The following is a 22539-nucleotide window of genomic DNA, read 5'->3' as shown; positions in this document are numbered from 1 at the left end:
TATCTAACAGGGATGCCCAACTTAGTAGACCCAGAGCTCAACTGACCTTCCCCTCCAAAACAGCTCCTCCGTGGTCTCCCCATCTCACTCGGTCCTCCCACCTGTGCAAGCCACGACCCGACCCTCAGAGTCTTCTTCCCCACCCCATAGTCTAATCTCCCACATGCATCTTCAAAATTGAACCAGGACACCGTCACTTCCCACTGACTCTCCACCACCTGTCTAAGCCATCCTTGCCTCTGCTGCATTCATTCCTGCCTTGTTTCCCACTTCCTGAGATCCCTCCAATATAGCCACAGCAACAGAATACAGGGGTCCTTTTAAAATCATGTAGGAAAAATAAGAATTCATACCCCATTTGAATCAAATGAATGATATATGATAGGTCAAGATCATTGTAATGTTTTGAGCAACCAATAAAAAAATAAAATAAAATACAAGTAGTACATGCCACTCAAATCCTGCCAGGCGTCTCCATCTCACTCAGGATAAAAGCCAAAATCTTCCCCATGGTGTACAAGGTGCCCCACCTCCGCCTCCACGCTGCTCCAACTCCCCAACTCAGTTCCCCTCCGAACATCATCTTCTCCACCATCTCCCGGGTCCTCTCGCTGGCCACCGTCTAACTGTGCTGCTCCTTGAACTCACCAAGCAAATATGGGCCTCAAGCCCTTTGCACCTGCTCCACCTTTTTCTGGAAGGCCTTTCCCCAGACAGGCACATGGAGAAACATCCCCCAGATGCTCCAAGACTGCCCCACTACTGCCTTCTGAGCCAGACTTTCCCTAACTGTGGCTCTCGGAACTTCCTTTCGCCTTCCCTCCAGGGTCCCTACGGCCGTGGCACCCATTGTCTTTCTTTGGCTTATTTATTTTTCTTATTGTCTGCTTTCCTCTCCTTGATCTCTGTTTGAGCATGGCTCTTGGTCTGTTGTGCTTACAGATACGTCCCCAGAGGTTAGAACAGTGCCTGGCATGTATCAGGTCAGAATAGACCTTTGTTGAATGAATGAATGAATGAATGAATGAATGAATGAATGAATGAATGAATGAACGAGTGAGTGTGTAATACTCCATTTTCAAGCTTTTCTGACAAGGTGGGAGGATGGTGCATTCACTGAGTTTCTGGCCCACCATTCCTGCCCCATGTGACCCCTGAGGAAGAGTCAGCTCCACTGTCTCTGGTTCCTTACCTATAAAATAAGCCCGTTAAACTACAGCATTAGCATAATGGTCTCCCCAGGCTCTGAAGGGCCACCCCCCTGCTTCCTCTGGTCAGGGCTACCAGAGCATGCCGAATGTCCCAATGGTTGCCTGCCCCGTGGGTGGGATGAGATGCAGAGGGGGCTGCCTCTCTTATCTCCCCCGCCTCTGCTGGCTGGCAGGAGCAAGCTTCCCCGAGGCCTCCCACTGCTGGACTCCCCCAAAGTGCTGACTCCTGCGAGTCTCTCTGCTCATTTTCTATGCATTGAACTTCAAACACCAGAGAGGCACTCAGGCAGCAAGATGGGGGGATTTGGCCATTATATTCTCTCCCGCTCCTTTTTCCCTTCATCTCCCTCGAGACAGGATTATGAGTTGCACCTATTAATTCTTGTCTGGAAGCAACCAGCCACTCTTTTCTCTTTGTGGGGTTTTAACTACCTCTGCAGCAATGGAGGAGACCAGGAGTCTTTCACCCACCCCCCACCCAAGCAGAGTCTAGGCGAAGGAGTGTGCTCTAAGTTAAATAGCCAAGAAGGCCGCTGGAGGGGACCCCAGGCCTTCTCCACAAAGAGAAGGAGAGCTTGGAGCCGAGGGAGGGAATGGAGCTGGGAATCGTCCTCCGCTCTGCTCCCCCACGACCATCAAACAGCCAAAATGAAACGTGCCTGGTGAACTCAGTCATTTATTCATCTATTTCTGAGTAACTGACTCCCAAATTCCAGGAACTATGCTAGACCCTAAGGTGCAGGGTTACAGGACGCAGCCTAGATGCCGATGACTGGTCAATGGTCAGCAAAGTTCACGCTTCCAGCGGTCTGATTGTGGAAAGCGTGGGGACGCCCCACTCTGCTGGGAGAGTCCAGGAAGGCTTGCCTCGGGGAGTCACGGCCAAGTACTCTTCGAAGGTGAAAAATTGTAAGGGATAAAATGCACAGAGGTTCGGAGACTTAAAACTCAAGGTTCACTTCTCCAGTCACGCGCACCTCCAGATGGCTAAAAGGAACAATCCGTACAGGGAAGAAGCAAGAGATGACTGGAGGGAAGGTGGGCTCTTGGCCGTCACCCTGAGGGTGGGCTGCTGCTGATGACATGAGGGCGTGGTGTGATCAGCTGAAGGTGTTAGGAGATGCCTCCTGTGGGAAGGAGGAGGTGAGGCGGGGCTGTGGTTGGGAAGTGGTGCAAGACTGAGGACTAGAGTAGAACCTGAAGGAGCGGGTTCCAGTCACTATCTGGGGAGAGGGCAGGTGACCCGCAATGAGCTAATCACTGGTGAGAATTGGAGTGGAGCTGTATTTAGAAGGTGGAATCAGCAGGTCCTGGGAATGATTCCATGACAGGGGTTGGGGGAAGGAAGGAAGAGCAGAGGGAGGGAAAGAGGGAGGGGGAATCCTGGATTACTCATTTGGGTATCTGGGTGGATGATAGTGACATTTGCAGAATAAAAATACCCAGCAGATTTGCAGGGGGAGTGGCAGCTCCTTTTCTGAACAGTGGCGTCTTCGCACTTGGGGGCTGTGTGAGGGGAGAAGTTGAGAAGCAGCTTCAGGAGGTGGGTCTGCTGCACAGGGAGAGGCCATCTGGGGACATGGAGTGGTCAGGGACAAAAGTCACCCAAAGCTGGGAGGCGTGTGGAAAGTTTCTCGTGGGACTTTCACAGAGAAGAAAGTAGACAAGGGTTGACGCAGGAAGTGTCAAGAGAGGCTATAAAGCTGCCCCACAAGAAGGCTTAGACACAATCAGATCCAAAAAGAGAAACTCAGATGTGGCTTTGGGGAGTGTCTCGGTGTCGATTACCTGGATTGTGGACTCTCTGAAGGAAGGAGATGTTTTTCAGGTGGCTTCTTCTAGGGACAATCTCTGCCACTGTCATCTCCTCCCATATTCGCTGCTGCACCCCAGGAGCAGGGGTGAAACAGACACCTTAGAGAGAGCATCAGTTAGCACCCACCACCAGGGCAGTGTCCCTGTACTGAGACGAGAGCATACCTGACAGCATACCTCATACCTGACAGCACCCCCCCACGTCCCACCCTGCACATCACCTCCTCCTCTGGATCCTGCCTTCTGGCTCCATGGTCAAATCTCCATTCTCATGTGTGCTGCCTGTCCCCATAGGTTTCTCTGAGAATTCACTTAGCCTTTGCATCCTTCCCAGTCCTTGCTCTGGGGTCCTGGCGTGAGTCCCAGTCTCTCAGGCTGCATACCCCGTGAGCAAGTCGGGCAGGTGCCTGAGGTGCCTGAGGCTGACTGTCTGCACATTGAGTACCCAGGCTTCATCCTCCTGGGAGCTCCGGAGCTTCCTGCTTCTGTGAGGACGCCTTGCTACAGTCTGCCAAGGAGGGGAAACCCTATTCCCTCCAAGAGAGGACCAGGAGTTGAGGTCCAGGGGCCTTTCCATCTGCCTCTATTGTAACTGCTCTGTCTCCTCTCCACCTGGCCTAGTACTTGCATTTGATATTAGCTCTCCATCTCCATCTCATGCCTGAATGCTTTGCTCCTTGCCATTGATTGCTAGACCATTCCCATAACACTACCTTGATAAACAGTAATCACTTAATAATGGCTCTTTGGTGTCACGGATGGATATGATGGATGTCCAGTGATCTTGCTGAAGAACGGGTTCAGTTGGTGCAGGATGGTGAAATTTGCCTTCCAAGTCCCAAGCTTGTTTTCCTGATACTAAGCATCCTCTTTAAATATATATATATAAAAAATACCTGCAATACTTATTATGTTTCCCTCCTTTTGCTGTGGAATTACCTTTGAGAGTTTTCATTAAGTCGTGACTCTCAGTGCTCTCTGGTCCAGGAACACAGCTGTGGGAATGGGGATCAGTGGCTCAGACCCTGCTCTCGAGTGTTGTGGTCCAGCTGGAGGAGAAACCCACGGTCACCCAGGCAGAAAGCCAACAGCTAGCGCTTGCTTCTAGGGTCTGAGCTTCCAACCCGGGAAAGCTGCTCCAGGGAAGGGAAGCTAAACAGCCATTCATCAGGCTTCTACTTAAACCAGCAATGCATCTCGGTCAGTCTTCCCAACAAGCCTGCAGAGGTCGCATCCTGATGTCCATTTCACAGAGGAGAGCAAACGTGAGGAGAAGAGGGGGCAGGAAGGGCATGAGCTCAGATGTGGAACAGCGCTATTTGGCCCGGGCATTGGTGTCCAGTTATGGAGCTGGGAGAAAGCTCTTCCCCTTGTCCTTTGCTTTCTCATCTGAGTATCTGAGAATTATGTTAAAAAAAAACAAACAAAAAAAAAAAAAACCTGAGTTCAATTTCAGCTCTGTTTTGTTGTTGTTGTTGTTTTTTTTAATTTCAACATGGTACGTGTCCTAAGAAAGCCATGCTCCGCTGCAGAATGAGACCCAAACAATCCTCTTGGACCATAGTTCTTTCAGGGATGTGTCCTGGACTCCATCCCCATGGCTCCCAAGTCATCCTGCCCACAGTGTCCAGGTGAGCTTTTTTTTTTTTATAAGTTTTTTTTCAGAGAGAGAGAGAGAGAGAGAGAGAGAGAGAGAGAGAGAGAGAGAGAGAGAATTTTTTTTTAATATTTATTTTTTAGTTCTCGGCGGACACAACATCTCTGTTTGTATGTGGTACTGAGGATCGAACCCGGGCCGCACGCATGTCAGGTGAGCTTGCTACCCCTTGAGCCACATCCCCAGCCCCCAGGTGATCTTTTAAGACAGTAGCTCATGGTACTGGCAATGGTGAGATCAAGGTTCACACCACACACTTCCCAGGAGGTCATGGGCCAGGGCTTGAATGTAAAAGCAGGGAGAAGGCAAAACTGGGTGGGCTGGGGAGGAGCCCAGCCATGCCGAAGAGGGAAGGGAGCAGGAAAGCCTCATCTGCAGGGACTGCTCTCTGCAGTCCTAGGGTGCAGCAGCCGATCTGGCATGTCCTCAAGGGAAAGTGTTCTCGCCCTCCCCATTTCAATGTAGGTACCACAGGTACCTGCATCCAGAGAAACCCAGATGTTCTTGTTCTCAGGCTTCCCGAGAGGAGGCAGGATGGTCCACCCCGACAGTGCTCCAGCTGTTTGATTGGGCAGGGGTCCCCCTTGAACTCTGGTGTGTGGAAGAGGTGCGGCTGGCCCACACTGCAGAGAAGGGCCCTGGTGGGGGGCTCTGAGCTCCTCATCTCACCCAACTTCCTCCCAGACAGAACTCAGAGCTCTGATGATCCCCCGCCGCCACCCCCAGCATTTGGTGAGCACCATTCAAAAACCATTGATCAGCCAGGAGGCCACCATTGCAAAAATGAAACACAACCACACACCTCAGCCCATTCCAACGACCGCAAATTTTACGATCTCAGATGACGAGAAACCCAGGGTGTCTCCACCGGCTTTATAACCTCATAAGAACCAGGTTGCACTTGGTTTTATTTTTAGTGCTCTGCAGTGTCCAGGATACTCGAGATATAAGTACCTTCTCCAGGGCCACCCATCAGGGCCATAAGACACCAGGTCTCCAGTTGTCACTTACAGAGGCAAAAAATGGAACCTGCTCATTCTTGCCATCTTTTAAAAATCAGTAAACCTTCCCCAGGCTCTCTCCAACTGTGACACCTCTCATGAGCTGGGGATGCCTCCCCCCACACACACATATACACGCACACACACACACATACAAGTTGTGCATCAACAAAACCCATCGTCTACACCAGGGATGGGGTGGGACTACTTGTCCATTAATTATACAACTGAATAGAGAAGGTTGGTCTTATGGTTTGGATCTTAAATGTTCTCCAAAAGCTCATGTGTTGAAGGCTTGATCTCCAAAGGAGCAATACCTCAGAGATGGGGCTTCTGAGAAATTATTGGAACACAAGGGCTTTGGCTTATGGATGGATTAATCCCTTGATACCTGAATGGAGTAGTGGGAGGCAAAGGCCAAGGTAGGAAGTAAAGCAGGACTGGAGGAAGCGGGTCACTGGGGAACTTCCTTGGGGAACACATCTTATCCCTGGATCCTTCCTGCTTCCTGCCTACCACGATCTCAGCAGCTTCCACTACCACACAGTTCCACCATGATGCTCTGCCTCTCCTCACGCCCAAAGTGGTGAAGCCTGCCAACCGTGGACTGAGACTCTGAAATCACAAAGCCAAAATAAAACTTTGCTCCTCTAAACTGTTCTTGTCAGGTATTTTGGTCACAGTGACAAAGGCTGAATAACACAGGTGGGTACCTGAACACCATCCAGCTTCTGCTCGGAAGGGAGTGGAGGAGCTATTACCTAGCCGTCCAGCAGCGTGCACAAAAGAGGAAGGCGTGTCCCTGGGACCCTGGGATTTGGCTCCGCTCTGCTCTGTCACCCACGGTGTTCATCGGCCTGGGCTCTCCACCAGGAACTTGTTTCTTCTTTTTCATTCTATGCATCCAGCTAAAATCCTCAATTACCTCGAGGTTCTTTTTCTCCCAGGCAAGGAAACAGCCTGAATTCGAGTTAGAGTGAGAGGATGTGCTGCAGGGCCAGCAGAACGGCACGAGGGTTCATGTCCTTGTGTCCCCATTGTCTGGCTGCCCAGGGCAGACAGGTTGAAGAGACATGCATGACAACACAAAGTGAAGGGGACCCTGGTCATTGCCGCTTTCCATGAGTGGGGGCTACACTTGCTTTACCAGGACACCCCTCCTTTCTGGTGGGTGACCCCGGCCTAGTTCCTCAACCCTTCCATGCCTCAGTCTCCTTATATATACAATGTGTGTGTGAAGGTATGGGGTATTTGTAACTAACCATGGAACAAGAACAATGGCGTAGACAACGTCGTAGGAGTAGAAGAACTATCTGGGTTTTTATACATACACAAAGCAGTCAACACATAACATATCCTCAAGAAATGCCAGCTAATTTCCACCACTACCACACCATCACCATAACCAGGGAACTATCCTCACAGGCTAATGGTGCCAGAGCAGAGCTCCCTCGTGGTGAGGCCAGGAAGGGACGGACTCCAAATATATTTTGTGCCCGAGCACCCTGGGACACTATGGGGATAGAAGAATGGACCCACCGTGGATGAAGAAATGGACTCAGTGAGGATGGACAGGCTCACTGGAGAGTAAGGGAAGAACCCACTGGAGACAGCAGGAAAGTACCCACCGGGAAGGGAGGGAATGACCCACTGGGGAAGGAGGGAGGAACTGGACTCACCCTCTGAGCCTCTTCACCCCAGAAGTCCCAATGGTGGGGGCAGAAGCACCCTGGAGCTGGCTAAGCTGGGAATTTCCCTAAGCCTGGCACTCTGTGGGCTCCATAGCAGCCATGGAAGAGGACCCAGTTGGCAGGTGGGTGGTCAGCACCACAGAATTCATCCTGCTGACCATCTCCAACAACCTAGCCACCCTAACACAGAGTGACTCCGTCATGATGTCCCCAAAGCTTCCTTCCTGCCCTTTGCACCCTCCCACGGCCCTGCCTCCCCCCTTGCTGCCTTTGAGGCTCCAGGCTGCCCTAGGCTGACCTGGCAGCGCCCGCAGTAACCCACTCTGGGTAGGAGGGGACACCTCTGGGCCACTCTCCTGCAGCTCCAGGCCCTGCCTTGAAAAGTCGGCCAGTGGGTGGGAGCAGGGAAGAGCTGCCTGCGCCTTTGCACTTCCTGGCGGGGGAACATCGGGCAGCCCATATGGTACCGTCTGGCTGGGTCTGGGGACGCAGAGCTGGGGAGGCCAGCATGCTGCCCCCTGCAATGACTCTGAATGAGGAAGTCAGTGATGTGTGCAGATTTGATGGGATGGCGCCACGTGCTCTCAACACGCAGTCTGGGGCCGTTTCCAGCAAGCTCTTCCTCCAAGATCCCTGCCTGACGAAACTGCCTCGGCCTCTGACAGTGCCGCTCTTTCTGCCGGGATTTCTCTGTCCCCCACCCGCCACTCCCCCCACCCTCTCTCCCCTTCTCTCCTCTCTTCCCTCTTCTCCACACACATCCCTCTTGCCCAGTCTCTCTTTCCTGTGCTTCTGCTCCTCCCCTCGGTCTCCAGTTCTTCCTCCCTCTGGGCACCCCCACCAACACCCCCTTGCACACCTTCCCTCGCTCTTTTCAGGGCCTCCCCCACCTAGGGACGCTCCTTGCCTACTCCAGCAGGGGACCCTCACCAGCTCCAGCTCCCAGCCCAGCTCCTCTGGACCCAGCTGTCACTCTACTCTCAGCTTCCTGTTTGGCTCTGCTCTGCTGCCTGCCAGGGGCCTGGCCTCTGCCAATCAATCCCCCAGCATGAAATATCCCACTGACTCTGGACAAGTGTCCAGTGAAAGGAAAGGATTGGCAGGGAGGTGATGTCATCAAGGCTCAGCCCTGCATCCAGAGGTCTCCTTGGCAGGACATCAATGGGGTCGGGCGGAGATACAAATATGCACTTGTGTGTTGGGGTAAGAGGACGGGAAGCCAGACAGGAGATCCAGCAGAGAGCCCAGTAACCCAGATCCTGGAACAGCCTGCTCACGGAGGACAAACACCCGGAGGACGGAGCCAGCATGGTGGGTGAGTGCTCATGGTGGGCTACATGGTGGTAGAGGCGCCGAAGAAGTGTACAGGGCCAAAGAGATGACCCAGGAGTTAGGCAGAGGGGGAGAGGAGGCCCAGAGTCTGGAGTATCCACCTGAGAGCTTCACATTTGGACCATTGAAGCCTTGAATAAGGTTAATCAAGAGTGAGATGGTCATTGGCCTAGGGTGCTTTTGGCTACCACCTGACCCTCTCCTGCAGCTCCAGCCCCTGCTTTAAGGGAAATGCATGTCATCTCAGTGATGCAAGAGGATGCAGGAACCCGTAGAAGGCTTCAGTCCCGCAAGGGGACAGCTACACTGTCTCAGCCACTTGGGTTAGTGTTTTAGTTGGCTTTTTGGCTGCTGTGACTAAAAGGACAGACCAGAACAACTGTAGAGGAAGAAAGGTTTATTTAGGGGCTCACGGTTTCAGAGGTTTCAGACCATAAGAGGCTGGCTCCATTCCTCGGGGCTCAAGATGAGGCAGGACATCGTGGCAGAAGAGTGTGACCGAGGGAAGTAGCTCACATGATCATCAGGCAGCAGAAAGAGATCTCCACTTGCCAGATACAGATATATACCTCAAAGCCACACCTCCAATGCCCCACCACCTCCAGCCACACCCCACCTGCCTTCAGTTCCCACTCAGTTAATCCCAGCAGGGGATTAATTTGCTAATTGGGTCAAGACTATCACAACCCAATGACTTCCCCTCTGAACCTTCTTGCATTGTCTCACACGTGAGCTTTGGGGGGAGACCTCATATCCAAACCATAACGGTCAGGATCCACAGGGAGATGAGGCCCCTGACAGAAAAGACAGTGACACCTTATAAACAAGCCACAAGAACTGGGAAGGGAAACTTCAGACTTTAGGACAGCGTAGTTGGTCAACACTCAGGGGCAAAACCAGCAAACAGTTCTAGCTTTCTAATAAATACCCCCACCTGTCTTCTCCTGAAACCTCAACCTTCTCACTGGGCCACAGAGTTTTTATGACATCATGGCCCAATCTCTGAACTTGCCAGCCTCTTTGGTTTATTAGAAGAGTTCCTTAGCTGGTAAGACTCAGTCTCAAACTCAGATCAAAGGGCTACAGCAGCCTGGGGAGCAGGGTACATATGTGTGTGTGGACACATGCATGAATCAGTATTGAGGACAGAGAAGGTTGTGTTAGCAGATTTAGCAAGCACAAATGTTATTTTTAATTTCATATTCAATGATATTGAATATGGAATAAAAATATCCAAATGTATTTTTTTTAGGATAAGTATGTCCTAGGCAGTATTTGGGATATAATTATCCTGACAAGTATTCATTCTTAATCTGAAACTAAACTAGAACTGGGCATCCTGTATTTTATCTGGCAACCCATGTGGCATTGGGTACATAGTTTGGCTCCTGACACTCCCTCTTCTCCTTCTCAGCACCATAGTCCCAGGGGTAGTCAGGAACGAGGGGTATCCTCAGTAGAGACACCCCTTTCCTTAGCCTCCTGCCCCAGTACCATACCTCACTATGTTCTGATCCTTCACCCCTGGTCATCTCTGATTATTGCCCCGGTTCTTCTGTGTGGTGGCATCACAGTGCTGGCTTGGGTGTGGAGGAAGGGCCAGTGCAGTGTTATGGCCCCCCCCCACTCTTCCTACCCTGGATGGGGCTTCCACTTCTGCTCATCCTCTCTCCTGCCCTCGTAGCTCCTGACACAGGTCTCCCCACCCTGACCTCCCCTTTCTAGGCTGGAGGACTCAGAGGACCTTCCTCTTTTGCAGATGGGAGAGAGCAGGCTCTCCACCATTTCTCTGCCATCCTGTGTCTGCCTGTTGGGCCAGGCCAGCACCAGTCAGACAGGCTTCAGGATAAGCAGATACTAACTGGACACGAAACGCCCATCTGCCTCCTTGCAGGGGCCCTGTCTTCATGCATGACTCTCTCCAAGTTGCCCTCCCTTGGCTCTGAGCAGAAGGAAGCCATGCTCCTCCCCTTCCCCAAGGCTCAACTTCATTCCCTCTCCTCCCCTGAGCCCCTGAAGGGGTGTAGGCAGGAGCAGCACGGGAAGTCCTCCAGCCCCCACAGCAGGCCCTGCAGCATCCGGCACCCCCACTTCAGGTCTTCTCAGTACTTAGAGGCAGGAACGTCCCACTGTTTGCTCTCAGCCTTGGGCCCTGGCCACAATTCCGGGGCAACAGGAGAACCCCATTTGACATCTTGTTTCAATCCATTTCTCCAGTGTCTAATGCCAGGAAGAGGAAAGAGGCAGGGTCCGTGGAGAGCAGCCAGGCTGGGAGTCAGGGCCAGGGCTCTGGCTGACACTAGCTGTTGGACCCAGAGCGGATGCTCTTCTCCTGGTCCTCAGTGTCACCTTCTGTTACATGGACTGGCCCAGGGTGTCTCTGTCAGCTCTTGTAGTCACTGTCATTGTAGAGGGAGGTTGAGAAGTGGAAAGACCACGGCAACCCTTCCCAGGCACGTGGCCTTCTGAGACTCTAAGATTTGGCCTCTTTACTTCCGGTAATTGCCCTTCTCTGCTCGGAGGCCACCGTCACCCTTCAGCTCATCCTCTTCTTAACTCTGTACAGCTAGAAGCAGGGACAGACCAGCCTTAGCGCCACGGAGAGCAGAGGCTTGCACCCTCTGAACGCAGACACAAGGTCCCCGGGTCCTGAAGGGGCTGCACACCCCACACCATCAGCAGCACTGAGCGCCTACTGTGTGGCAGAGTTTTCCCTCACATTCTGCATAGTAGGCAAATAACCAAGTGACTTCTGGTTAGTTCTCCTCACTTCCTTTGAGACGTGATTGCCCAGTTTCTCAGGCAAGGAAATGGAGCCACGCTTGATGTGACAGAGTGTGTGCCACTGTGGTTCTTGGGCATGCTGGGTCGCCATTTCACTCATTCACCCCCAGCCGCCCTCTAGTGTGGAAACTGGGCCTTAATCAATCAACCCGATGGATCACCAATGACAGCAACTTAGCCTTGTGACACAAAGATAGGCATCAAGCATGTCACAGCAGGAACTCAAGACTGTTTGTCTGACTTCACAGTCTGTCCTGGCTCTATGTCACCGTAGCCTTGCCAGGCTTGCTGTCACTAGAAAGCGAAGGGCAAGGTGAGAAGATTTCAGATTCAGGGGCCCTCCTGGTGGTCATGGTTCCTGCTGGGACCTCAATATATGGGTTTTCTCCCTTCCCCCTAAATTTGCATGTGACATCCAAGCCCTCAACATGACGGTGAGGGAACGTGGGGCCTTCAGGAGGTAGTTAGGCCAAGAGAGTGGGGACTTCATGAACAGGGCAGGAACCTTTAGGAAGAAAGGGCTGAGAGGCCTCGGTGGCCCTTCCTGCTGTGTGAGAAGGCACCTTCTTTGGGAAAGTGAGCCCACACCAGACATGGAGTCTGCTGGGCCTTGGTCTTGCACTCCCCAGCCTCCACAACGGGAGAAATACAGTTGTTGATACGCCACCTGGTCCCTGGCGTTCTTTCTAGCAGCCTAACTGGACCATGACAGCTCGTGAGCGCCCAGATAACCTCAGATAACCTAGGCCGGGCACCCAACCAGCAGCAGAGCAGTTCATCTTCAAAGACCAGTGTCCATTCTGATTGGCTGGTGCCTGTTAAATGTTGTCCGTGTAATCCCTGACCCATCGTCAGCTCCAAGGTCTCACCAGCAGGATAATGCAGAAAATGAGCCGTTGTACTCACTGAGCTACACCCAACCTGTAGAAGGGATAGTTTGGGTGTAGTTCAGCGTGTACTACTCTCAGGAAGCCTAGAGTGCAGTCGGGGAGGCCTGGTACATATTCACAAGACGTTTGGAAAACAAGAGGGGGTTGACCTGAATTCTCAGCTACAGAGTTTGAACAGTGTTTTAGTCTGTTTGAGCTGCTATTACAAATTATCACAAGGGAGGTAACTCACAAACAGCAGGAATGCTTTTCTCCCGGTTCTGGAGACTGGGAAGTCCAAGACCAGGGAAGCAGCAGATCTGTGTCTATTGAGGACCCATTTCCCACAGATGGTGTTTCGGATGCTACCTCTCAAGGTACAGGAGCCAACTGGCTCCCTCGGGTACTACTCAGCACCCTCCCAGAGCCCCGCCTTTTAATGCCTTTGCATTAGGATTGGGTTGCGACATGTGGACTTGGAGGAACATAAATATTCACGGTAGATAGGAAGCTGATCCAAGACCAAGTTCCTCCACAGGAGAAGAAGCCTCCCTAGCTCATTTCCATTGTTTTTAAAAATACATAAACAGAAAACAAAAGCCTTTTATTCCCCTGTGGGCCTGCAATGTACTAGTTTTTGTAATGTGTTTCATCTACTTTAATCAGCAATATTAACTTGGCACAGATTAAGTGTCCAATAACGTGGAAGAATAATAATGAGACGACGAGTGGGGAACGTCCATGCCATGGTTTTTGCTGTTGGGGAAGACAGCGGAGAAGATTCAGAGCTGTGTCTTGCAGGGGTGGGGCAAGCCTGGTTTTAGGACCAACCAGCCATCAACTAGAAGCCTGGTCTTGACTTGACACTCTGGATTTGACTAAGTCACGGAGTCTTTGAGTCTATTATTCTTTTATTAAAAAAAAAAAAAAGAAAAGAAAAGAAAGAAGGAAAAGGAAATGATAAAAGAACCTCTTGATGTCTGCTTCGGAGGGTGTTGGAGGGCTCAGTATGACCAGGTGTCTTAACGTGCCCAGGACAGAAGCTCACACCTAGGACACTCTGTGTGGTGAGATGGAGGTTATCTTCTTTCTTTCTTTACCACAGATATTTCTTTTGGTGCAACTTCTATTAAGTCCATGCTAACAATTGTTTTCTTCTTCCATAGCCTTTTACTGTGCTTTTTTAAAAAATAAACTTTTTCGTTTTACTTTGGAACAGTTTTAAAGAAATGTCAGAAAGATGTTCCCATTTACCCTACATCCAGTTTCCTCTATTATTAAGTTTTACAGTACATTAGTCATAACTAATGAACCAACATTGATACATTATTATTAACCAAAGTCCCTACTGGATTCAGATTGTATTGGCTTTCACCTAATGGCCTCGGATCCCATCCAGGAGCTCATATTATGGTAAGCCACGTGTCTCCTGAGACTCTTCTTGGCTGTGACTATTTCTCACACCTTCCTTGTTCTGGATGACCTTGACAGTTTGGGGTCACAAGTCAGGTATTTTGTGTAATATCCCTCAATTTGGATTTGCCTGATCCTTTCCTCATGACTGGACTGTTAGGTGTTTGGGGGAGGAAGACCACAGAGCCAAAGAGCTGTCCTTGTCACATCAAGGACACACACTACCCAGGTGACCCCGCCTGCTGATGTTGACCCTAATGATGGGACTCGGGTAGTGCTCCCGGCTTCTCCACTGTAATGTTCACATGGTCTCATGAGCTGCTCTCTAAAGCATCTCTCTTCCCTCATTCTCAGTAGACAGGACTTACCTAAGTAAAGCAAGAAGGCCAATACTGTAAGACGACATATTCAGAACTCAAAACAGTAGGGCGCCAATAAATTCAAGAAGGAAAAGGTCAAGAGAGCTGCTGGGGTCAGACAAAACTCCATGAGGGTGGACACCTTAAACAGAGGTCCTCGTGTCAGGATGATCAGCATGTAGACGGGAGGCCAGGATTGAGGTAAGTGTTCGGGTATGGGGAATGACATGCCGGAAGGCAGGGGCCAGAGCAGGCGCCCATGCTTGGGTCAGTACATGGCCGGCCTCACTGGGGGTGAGTGGTCAGAGGTGGCCAGGGCCAGGTGGAGCTGCTGCATGCTTCAGAACACTGGCAAGAGCATCCTCTTCAAGGTTTCTCTTAAAGTCTTGTAATTCCACAAGCAAGCAGAGCTAAAAACAGATTTAAATAAGCAGGAGGGAAAAAAAGAGAGAGAGATTTCTAGAACTGAATCCCTCTGCACATCTCCAATAAAGATTCTAGCCCAGACAGACCCTCAGCCCATCTCCAGCTCCCCCCAAAGCAACAAGAAGTGCAAAGATCGAGGGGCAGCCAGGACAGGTGAAGAGGTTCTCAAGTCCTCACGACCCAGCCATGTGCCTCCTGTGCACGGGCATAGGTGTGTGTGCAGATGCCCCATGGGTTACAGGCATGTGCACGTGTGGGCACAAGCCAACCTCCGCTGTCCACACATGGACACATGCGTGTTGCACACGTTGCACTCTATTACAAGTGACAACCCAACCTTGAAGACCCCACAAGGTGGCTCCTGGCACCCACCCTTCCTTGCGTGCTCAGGAGGGAGCAGGTGAGCCTATTCATCTTCATTTTCTGTGTTCTCCCCTCCATCAGCTGCTTCGCTACCCCCAGATGGGCCGTGCTGGGGATTGGACTACAGAGCAGGCTTTCTTGAGGGAGGTTGCAGAGGAGAAATCCAGTAAATACTTAATCTCTGACTGGCTGAAAGTGCTGATAACCAGTTTATAGCCAGAAAATATTCTGCGCATAGTGTCTGGAAGCTAAGTTTCTAGTCAATTCTATCTTCCAGGGAGGGATTCACAGGGACTGCTGGAGGCCAGGGGATATTGGCTTAAAGAATAAAAATTCCTTCCTCTTTCCTTTGTCCTGTCATGCAGACAGCAGAGTCTTTCAGTGCCCATGGAGAGGGTGTGGGTGGCCCCTGCTAGGCCCTGGGATATGGAGTGGGGCAGAGTGAAAGGAGAGGCCAGGACTTCAGCCTCCTGAATAATGAAGAGCATCCACACTGGAGCACACTCATCCAGGTCTGATTATAAATCCTGCCTTTTTCCAGCCCGGCCGCCTGGGGGAGGTTGAGCACCCTCTCTGTGCTTTCGTTTTGTCATCTGGAGAGTGCCTAGCTCATACAAATGCTATCCATTTATTATGTATAAAATAATAAATTGCATACCCTGAAATGAAAGCAGCTTTGAGAAAATAAAAGATGGTAACTATTGACACTCAGAACACGGGGACTCCAGAGACCAACTTCTTGGAAGGCAGGGTTTGCCATCAGACGGTCGACCCAGATGACCTCTCAAGTCACTCAGTTTGTCCATATGTTTAAATAACGGCCAGTGTTTATTGAAGGAATTGTTCAGGGTGATTTATTTAACCCGCACAGCCATCCTACCGGGTCAGTATTCATCGAGCTTGGGGGGATATCGACTCCCACTTTCTAGGCTCCGACCGGTTGACAAATAGAGCCAGGGCAGGCCAGAATCTCAGCTTTATTAACCATCAGGCTAAAACACTGGACTTGGGCCTGTGACCAAGGTGGGGTCTCTTATTATTAGTTATTCCCACCCAGGAGAAGCAGTTTCCCTCGGCAGACCCTTCTTTATCCAGCCCTCCAGGGCACCCCAGCAGCTGGAAGAGAGTCCCCAGCTCTGCACAAGTAAGCAGAGCCTGGGTAGGGCACCAAGCAGCCTGCATGGGGGTACAAATGGTAAAAGAAAATAGATCCCTCTTCTGAGAAGGCTGACCTAAAAGGAAAATCATGCTCAGTCATGAGCAGTCATCTTTATCCTAATCTTTCTAGCCAGGGAACAGTGAATGTGAACAGAGAAACCAAGGGTATGTTTCCAATCCTGTCCCTGCCTGGGAGACTACATGGCCCACAGTCCTGACCTGCCTAAAGCAGGGGTCTCCTGCACAGGGGTGGAGAAGGATACTCAGAGAGGCCAAGGGACTCTGCTAAGACTTTACGCTGGGAAACCAAGGCTGTAGCCTGGCTGTTGTACACACGCCCCCTACACGTGTCTGTGTGCTGGCCTGACTCTCCTTCTGGGGCTGCTGGTCATAAAGGCCTGAGACGCTCCTGCCCAGGTCCGCTGGCCACCCTGCTTCGCCACTGGACCGCAGCTTCTCTGCACATGGAACTGTCAGGAGGTGACTCTTTCAGACAGTGATGATTAACCACCAAAACGAGTGGCACAGATAGTAAATGTGGTGAGCTTTTAAAAATAGCCCAGAAAGCCCTTGGCATGCGTGCAAAGGGCAGAATGCCACCCTGCAGGTCTCAAAGAGGAAGACACAAGGAGGCTGAGCTGGGGGACCTCCCCCACCCTGCCGGCTCAGGGCTTCAGGAGCGCCCAGGCCACACTGCGAGCACATGGCCCCAGAGGAGGGGACTTTTGCCTGTGTACCTCTGACCTGAGGGCTCTGGCAGGAAGGCGCTGCCCAGATAGGACCCTTCCAAAATGAGTAGATGGAATGGAGGCCCAAGGGTCGAGGCACAGATGAGCGAAGAAATTAGTCCTTATTTTCATCCTTCCCTGGACAGGGCCTCACAGGGCCATTGTGGATTTCAGACAACCCAAGCTGTTGGTGGGATTCTCCCTCAGGGCCTTGGGTTTCCTTGGAATTCAAGCACTTAGCGTCAAGATTCCAGGGCCAGGGGAAAGAGATGGAAGGAGCTCAAACCCTCGAGGTGGGTCAAAGGCAGGTATTGGAACTGAGGCAAAAGCTCAGAGTAGAAGAGCAGGAGAGAGGGCCCTGGGGAGCACCATTCTGGGTGCCAAGGCACACAACTTCTCATGGTGTGGGACTGTCCCAGGTGTGGTGGCCTCCAGGGTGACCACCACAGCTGGCTCTTCAGACACATACCCATTTCTACCCTGCAGCCTGCTCAGCCTTCCTTACTCTGAATGCAAGCTCTTACAGGCGGAAGGCCCCTCTGGCCTTTCCTGTGGACTAAGGGGCTTTATTGGGGCTACTACTCAACAAGAGAGAGGGACAAGCCCAGCTCTTTGGGGAAAGATGCAGGATTATTTCTCATTACGGCCCCTTGGATCCTAGCAATTTCACAGGTGAGAAATTTCCTCTGAGCTCTATGTAAACAAACTTCTGATTAAACTGAAGAAGTTAGGAGATGAACACCAATACAAAGATTTTCATATTTTTTTTATTATAAATAGCCCAAATATTTGGTCCCATTTCCAGTTTAAATGGGTAAACCATAATATTGATGGCTTGCAACAGATGCGAGATGAATTGAGCTTCTCTACCGGCTAGCTGAACCACTTTTAATGGGGAATATATCGAAGCTATAAATTCCTGCAGACAGGATTGCTATGCAATAGCATAATATATCTTCTATTCAATCTTTTATACATTATGTTTTGTCCTGCATTCCCGTGGATATATTTATGGATCTGGAGCTTTTCAGAGAAGAATCTCCAGATACCTCCTCTTTGCCTTCTCTTACCATTTCCACCACCCCTGGAGATAGTCCTCACTTGTTCTTGTCCTTTTTCAAAGAGTTGGAATGCCCTCTTTCTTTTAATAGATGGATTTATCTGCTAAGGATGAGGCTTTGTGGCTCTGAACATTTCTAGAGTGTTATTGCCCAACGGGCAGAAGAGGTTCCAGAGAAAATGAGTGTTTATAACAAGTAGGGGTACCTGTTGCTTGCTCTCCCAGCATGGCAGCAGGCAAACTTTAGGCATGATTTTTTTAACCATAGGTAGAGGAGACAAATCAGCTATTACAATCTCTCTTTGGGAGTGGCAGTAGCAATTCACCCACTAACCTGAGATCAAGACTTAGTGGAGCCAAACATGAGGGCACCTGCCTGTAATCCCAGAGGCTTGGGAGGCAGAGGCAGGAAGATCGCAAGTTCAAAACCAGCCTCAGCAAAAGCAACTCACTTAGCAACTCAGTGAGACCCTGTCTAAATAAAATACAAAATAGGTCTGGGGATGTGGCTCAGTGATCGAGTGCCTCTGAGTTCAATCCCCAGACCTAGTAGAACTAAGTCTCTCGGCCTCCCCCACTCCCACAGCAGGATGGGGGTACAATGCAGCTACCTTAGGCCAGCTTCTTGGAGACTAGCTCAACCTGGATTTGCCTCTCTGCTTGGCCCCTTCCCAGGTATGTTACACGGGCTTTATTCCAAACCTCAGTTTCTTCATCTGTAAAATAAAGATAATGGCTCTTCCAATGGGGTGCTGATAAATATTTAATGGCTTTGTTTCGTTTATTACCTTTGTTTTTAATGTATGTTGTTTAATTGCAAGTTCATATCATTTTATTTTTAGTAACAGCTCTGTTTAACAGTCAGCTCACTGGATTACTGAAAATCGAGCAATTGGCTTGTGTGAGCTGGTAGGACCAATTTTAGCGCACACACACACACACACACACACACACACACACACACACCCACCTCATGTCCCCCAGGGCATTGCTGAGGTTTGGGCACATGCATCTGAAGCCTGGTGCAGGGGAATCCTCTATTTAGTGATGGTTGTCAGCATTAATACTGAGAAGAAGTGTGAGAAGACAGGAGAAGGGAAGAAGAGGGGATGTTGGTACTGAGAGGTAATCAGAGTCGTATTCAGCATCAAAAGCCCATAAGAGGAAGAGCACTGACTGACACCTCCCCAACACACACACTTGTCCTTTTGGGGTCAGAGCATCACAAGATACCTTCATCAGGTTTCTATCAACTGCATGGGGAACTCTCCAGATGTCCGGTACCGCTGTTTTCAAGCCCAGGGCCAAGAGATACATTCCCAAGCTAAGCAGAGGTCATCTCTATATGAATTGCCATAACCTGACTCTGTTTCCATCTCCTCATGGGAAACAATGGAAGTTGACTGTGAGCACATCTGCATAACCAGCTGTATTCAGAGTAATTAAAGGACGGATGATAAGGACAGCTGTGTGGAGCTTTCTCCTTGGGTAAAGTGTGGCTAATATTAACACCGACCTTGCAGGTTGTTGGGAGGAGGATTCATTGAGATAATCCATGAGAAGTGATCAGCCCAGAGAATGTTTGCTGCCGGGGTCGTGTCCACAGGCTTGCCAGACCCGAGGAGACCTCATCCTAGGATGGAGGTGTTTGGCAATCGTTAGAAGCAGTGATTGAGTGTCCGACAAGCTTTTATCTTCCCTGCACTCTGAACCTCAGAGATTCCATCCTCCACTCCTTTCTCTCTCTCTCTCTCTCTCTCTCCACTGTGTTTATCAATAGATATAAAAGTTCTCTCACCCAGAGATCCAAAGATCCATGAGTTTGCAGCATGGCCTTCATAAATCGAGGTATCCAGAGGCTGCTTAGCTCACCCCTCCCAGCAGTTCCTCCATTCTTTAAGCCAACCACAAAAATCAGAGATAAAGTGTCTCCTATTCCTCTTTGCTCCCTCTTCCTTTCCACCATCCCCCCGCCTTCCAGAGACTAACAGGAGGAGCATGGGATTTGGTTTCAGAAGCTCTGAGTTTGCTAACATCTCAGGCTCTTACTGACCAGGTGAGACTCTGCATCCTCAGTTGTTAAATGGGAACAGTAATTTCCAACTCAGAGGGAATCTATGAGGAGTCATTTGAGATGCTTTATAAACGGAGCCACTGAAGTTGCTGGTTTGGGTGGCTGGTGTACAACATGCGACTTAGAAGGCTTTCAGATCCATTAGCTCATTTGAAGCACACAGTCTTAAAGTGGGGACAGAAAACAGGGATTCTGAAGTGGCTGAGCGGAGCTGCTGGCCTGGGCTGAACACTCCACTCTGGGCGGAGGCAGGAAGTACTTGGGAAAAATAGGGTGAAACCAGATTAAGAGTTCGGACCGTAGAGTGCTGGTAATGGGATATTTAGGAGCTCTGAGCAGAGGAATGACATGTAATTGAATTTTCTGAATCTTGTCAAGTCGACCTGCTCTCCTGTCTCTGTTACCTCCAGTAAATAGAGCCAGTTTTCGGGGCTTGACTTTCAGCCCTGCTCTCTCCCATGCAGATGTTGCAGGACATTGGAATTTTTCCTGGGACCCCAGAAGTAACGACCAAGACCCCATCGGGTAACGATAAACACACGTGTCTGCTTCAAGTGACTCTGCTGCCACCCTCCCTGAGCACCTTTGCTTCCTATGAGCCATGGCGGGAGGGAGGCTAGCCCGGGAGTCCTGAGTTACCAGTTTATTGAGGTATATTGTAGCCTTCTACTTCCCTCCCATGAGGGTAGGGAGCATGCAAATCAGCTTCCTGTTATCTCAAATACCTGAAATAATCAACTTACACAAAGTTCATTTTGGCCCTGCAGACTGGCCCCATTTGGCCAGTGAAGGCTTGGCAGATGGTGGCGGCAACCCATCATGGAGGAGGCCTGGTCACCTCATGGTCAGGTATGACAGAGAGAGAGGGAGAGAGGGACTGGATCCCGCTATCCCCTTCAGGGGTAAGCCCCGGAGGCCTCCCACAAGTCTCACCATTTAAGGTCCCACCACCTGCCCATACTGCCAAGCTGGGACCAAGCCTCTGACACACAGGCCTTTGGGGGACATTTCAGGCCCAAGATATAGCAGAGGATGGGGGGCACTGGCTGAGAATGGCTGCGACCAAAGCAGCAGCACCTGCTGGGGTTCAAGGATAGCTAAGGATGCTAGCCTTCCTGTGCTCGGGCCTCAGCTCTGCTGCCGCCCAGCTGTGTCACCCGGATGACGGCGCCCAGGCTTCCCACAGCTCTATACGCCGGTAAAGTTGAGATAACAGAGGATACCCCATGAGGGGTCTACAAACCAAAAAGGGCACCCTCACCAGAACCCAACCTGTCACCTCCCTGATCTCCAACTGCCAGCCTCCATAGCCATAAAAACATGAATTTCTGATTCTAAGTCACCTGGGCTAAGGAAGTTCATGATGGCAAGCTGACTAAGACACGTGGGTGACACTTTAGAAGGGAGCGAGGCGTGCAGTAAGGCCTATGTAAACATTTGCTATCACTATTATTATTACATTCCCAAGACGGGTGTCAATTACCTGTTAAAATGCTCCATCACTCCCTGAGCAGAAGTACAGACAACTGCGTGGAGGAGAGGAGAGGAGAGGAGAGGGAGAGAGGCGGTGGGCTACCTAAGACTCCAGCATTAATAATGGCCAAAGAAGTGGCCATTTCTGTGAACCAAAGTATACTATGCAAGTGTCCGCCTTACCTGGCCCAAAATAGCAGACCTACTAAGTGAGTGGACCCAATAATAAAAGGATCATGGGGTGGGCATCCAGAGAGGGAGCTGAAATGGGGAGCAAGAGGCCTCAGAAGCCTCCAAAAGAACTCCTGTGCCCTGTTAGATATCACCACTCGACAGCTGCCAAAATGAAGGCATTGACGCCCGGCAGCCACGCCAATGGCCAACCCCAATGGGGTAAGCAGGTGTTTTCCTCTCCCTCTGTCCATTCATATCTTTAAACTGCAACCCTGGTGGAGCAAGAGAGGGAAAGAAATGAAAAAGTAGAGTGGGCGCCTAGCCCCAGACCACCCTGGAAGTTCCTCAACCCAAGGAGAAGACTGGGCAGAGGGTGAGGAAAAGAAATGGGGTTTAACTAGGGCACGAAACTGAATTTAACTACCACCACTGAATTTCGTGTGTGTTGCTTGTTTTTAATTGGCAATGCAGTCCTGTGAGTAAGAGTCAAGGGGTGTGGGCCACGTCTCAGGCTGGATGGATTTGAAGGACCTGAGGCAAACTCCAGACCTTTGTAGGGTCGTCACGGGGGCCATCATGGGTCCCAGGATTCCCAAGCACAGGACACAGAGGATGCATTTTTCAATAGAAGTCATTCCCATTATTGGACAGACTGGTTGACTACATCCTTTTAGACCAGGATGCCTGACTTAGGACCCACCCAGGCAGGAGCTCGCTGCTGACAACAGATTCTGCAGCCCTTCCTCATCAGCAGACCAGGGAAGGGCAAAGTCAGCCAGGTGAGGAAGCAGGAGTCCCTCAGCCCGAGGGTGGCCCTATTTGGGAGGAAGAACTCATGCCTCTTTGACCTACTTCCTATGGCAGTCTTTCTAACTAGAGACTACCCTTCCCCAAACATGGCCTGTTTGGAAGCCCCTCTTTCAGGTATGAGCCAAAGTCCAGGGTCCACCA

General features: G+C 50.7%; 1 long non-coding RNA gene across 4 annotated transcripts in view; it reads right to left on the bottom strand.

Moving 5' to 3' along the window:
* Nucleotides 1–22539, bottom strand: part of LOC110598557 (uncharacterized) — a 51029-nt gene that overhangs the window by 20111 nt on the left and 8379 nt on the right. For 2 of the 4 annotated variants that reach the window (XR_013430234.1, XR_013430236.1), the window contains exons 2-4: nucleotides 19384–19500; nucleotides 3740–4423; nucleotides 3000–3125 (exon numbers count right to left, since the gene is read on the bottom strand). This is a non-coding gene — a long non-coding RNA (uncharacterized LOC110598557). The remainder of the gene's footprint in view (nucleotides 1–2999; nucleotides 3126–3739; nucleotides 4424–19383; nucleotides 19501–22539) is intronic. The other 2 variants (XR_013430235.1, XR_002484417.3) reach the window with 2 other exon arrangements.

This window comes from Ictidomys tridecemlineatus, chromosome 14 (assembly GCF_052094955.1).
Source record: "Ictidomys tridecemlineatus isolate mIctTri1 chromosome 14, mIctTri1.hap1, whole genome shotgun sequence".
NCBI classification, from domain to species: Eukaryota; Metazoa; Chordata; class Mammalia; order Rodentia; family Sciuridae; genus Ictidomys; species Ictidomys tridecemlineatus.
This window is presented reverse-complemented; position numbering and strand designations above follow the sequence as displayed.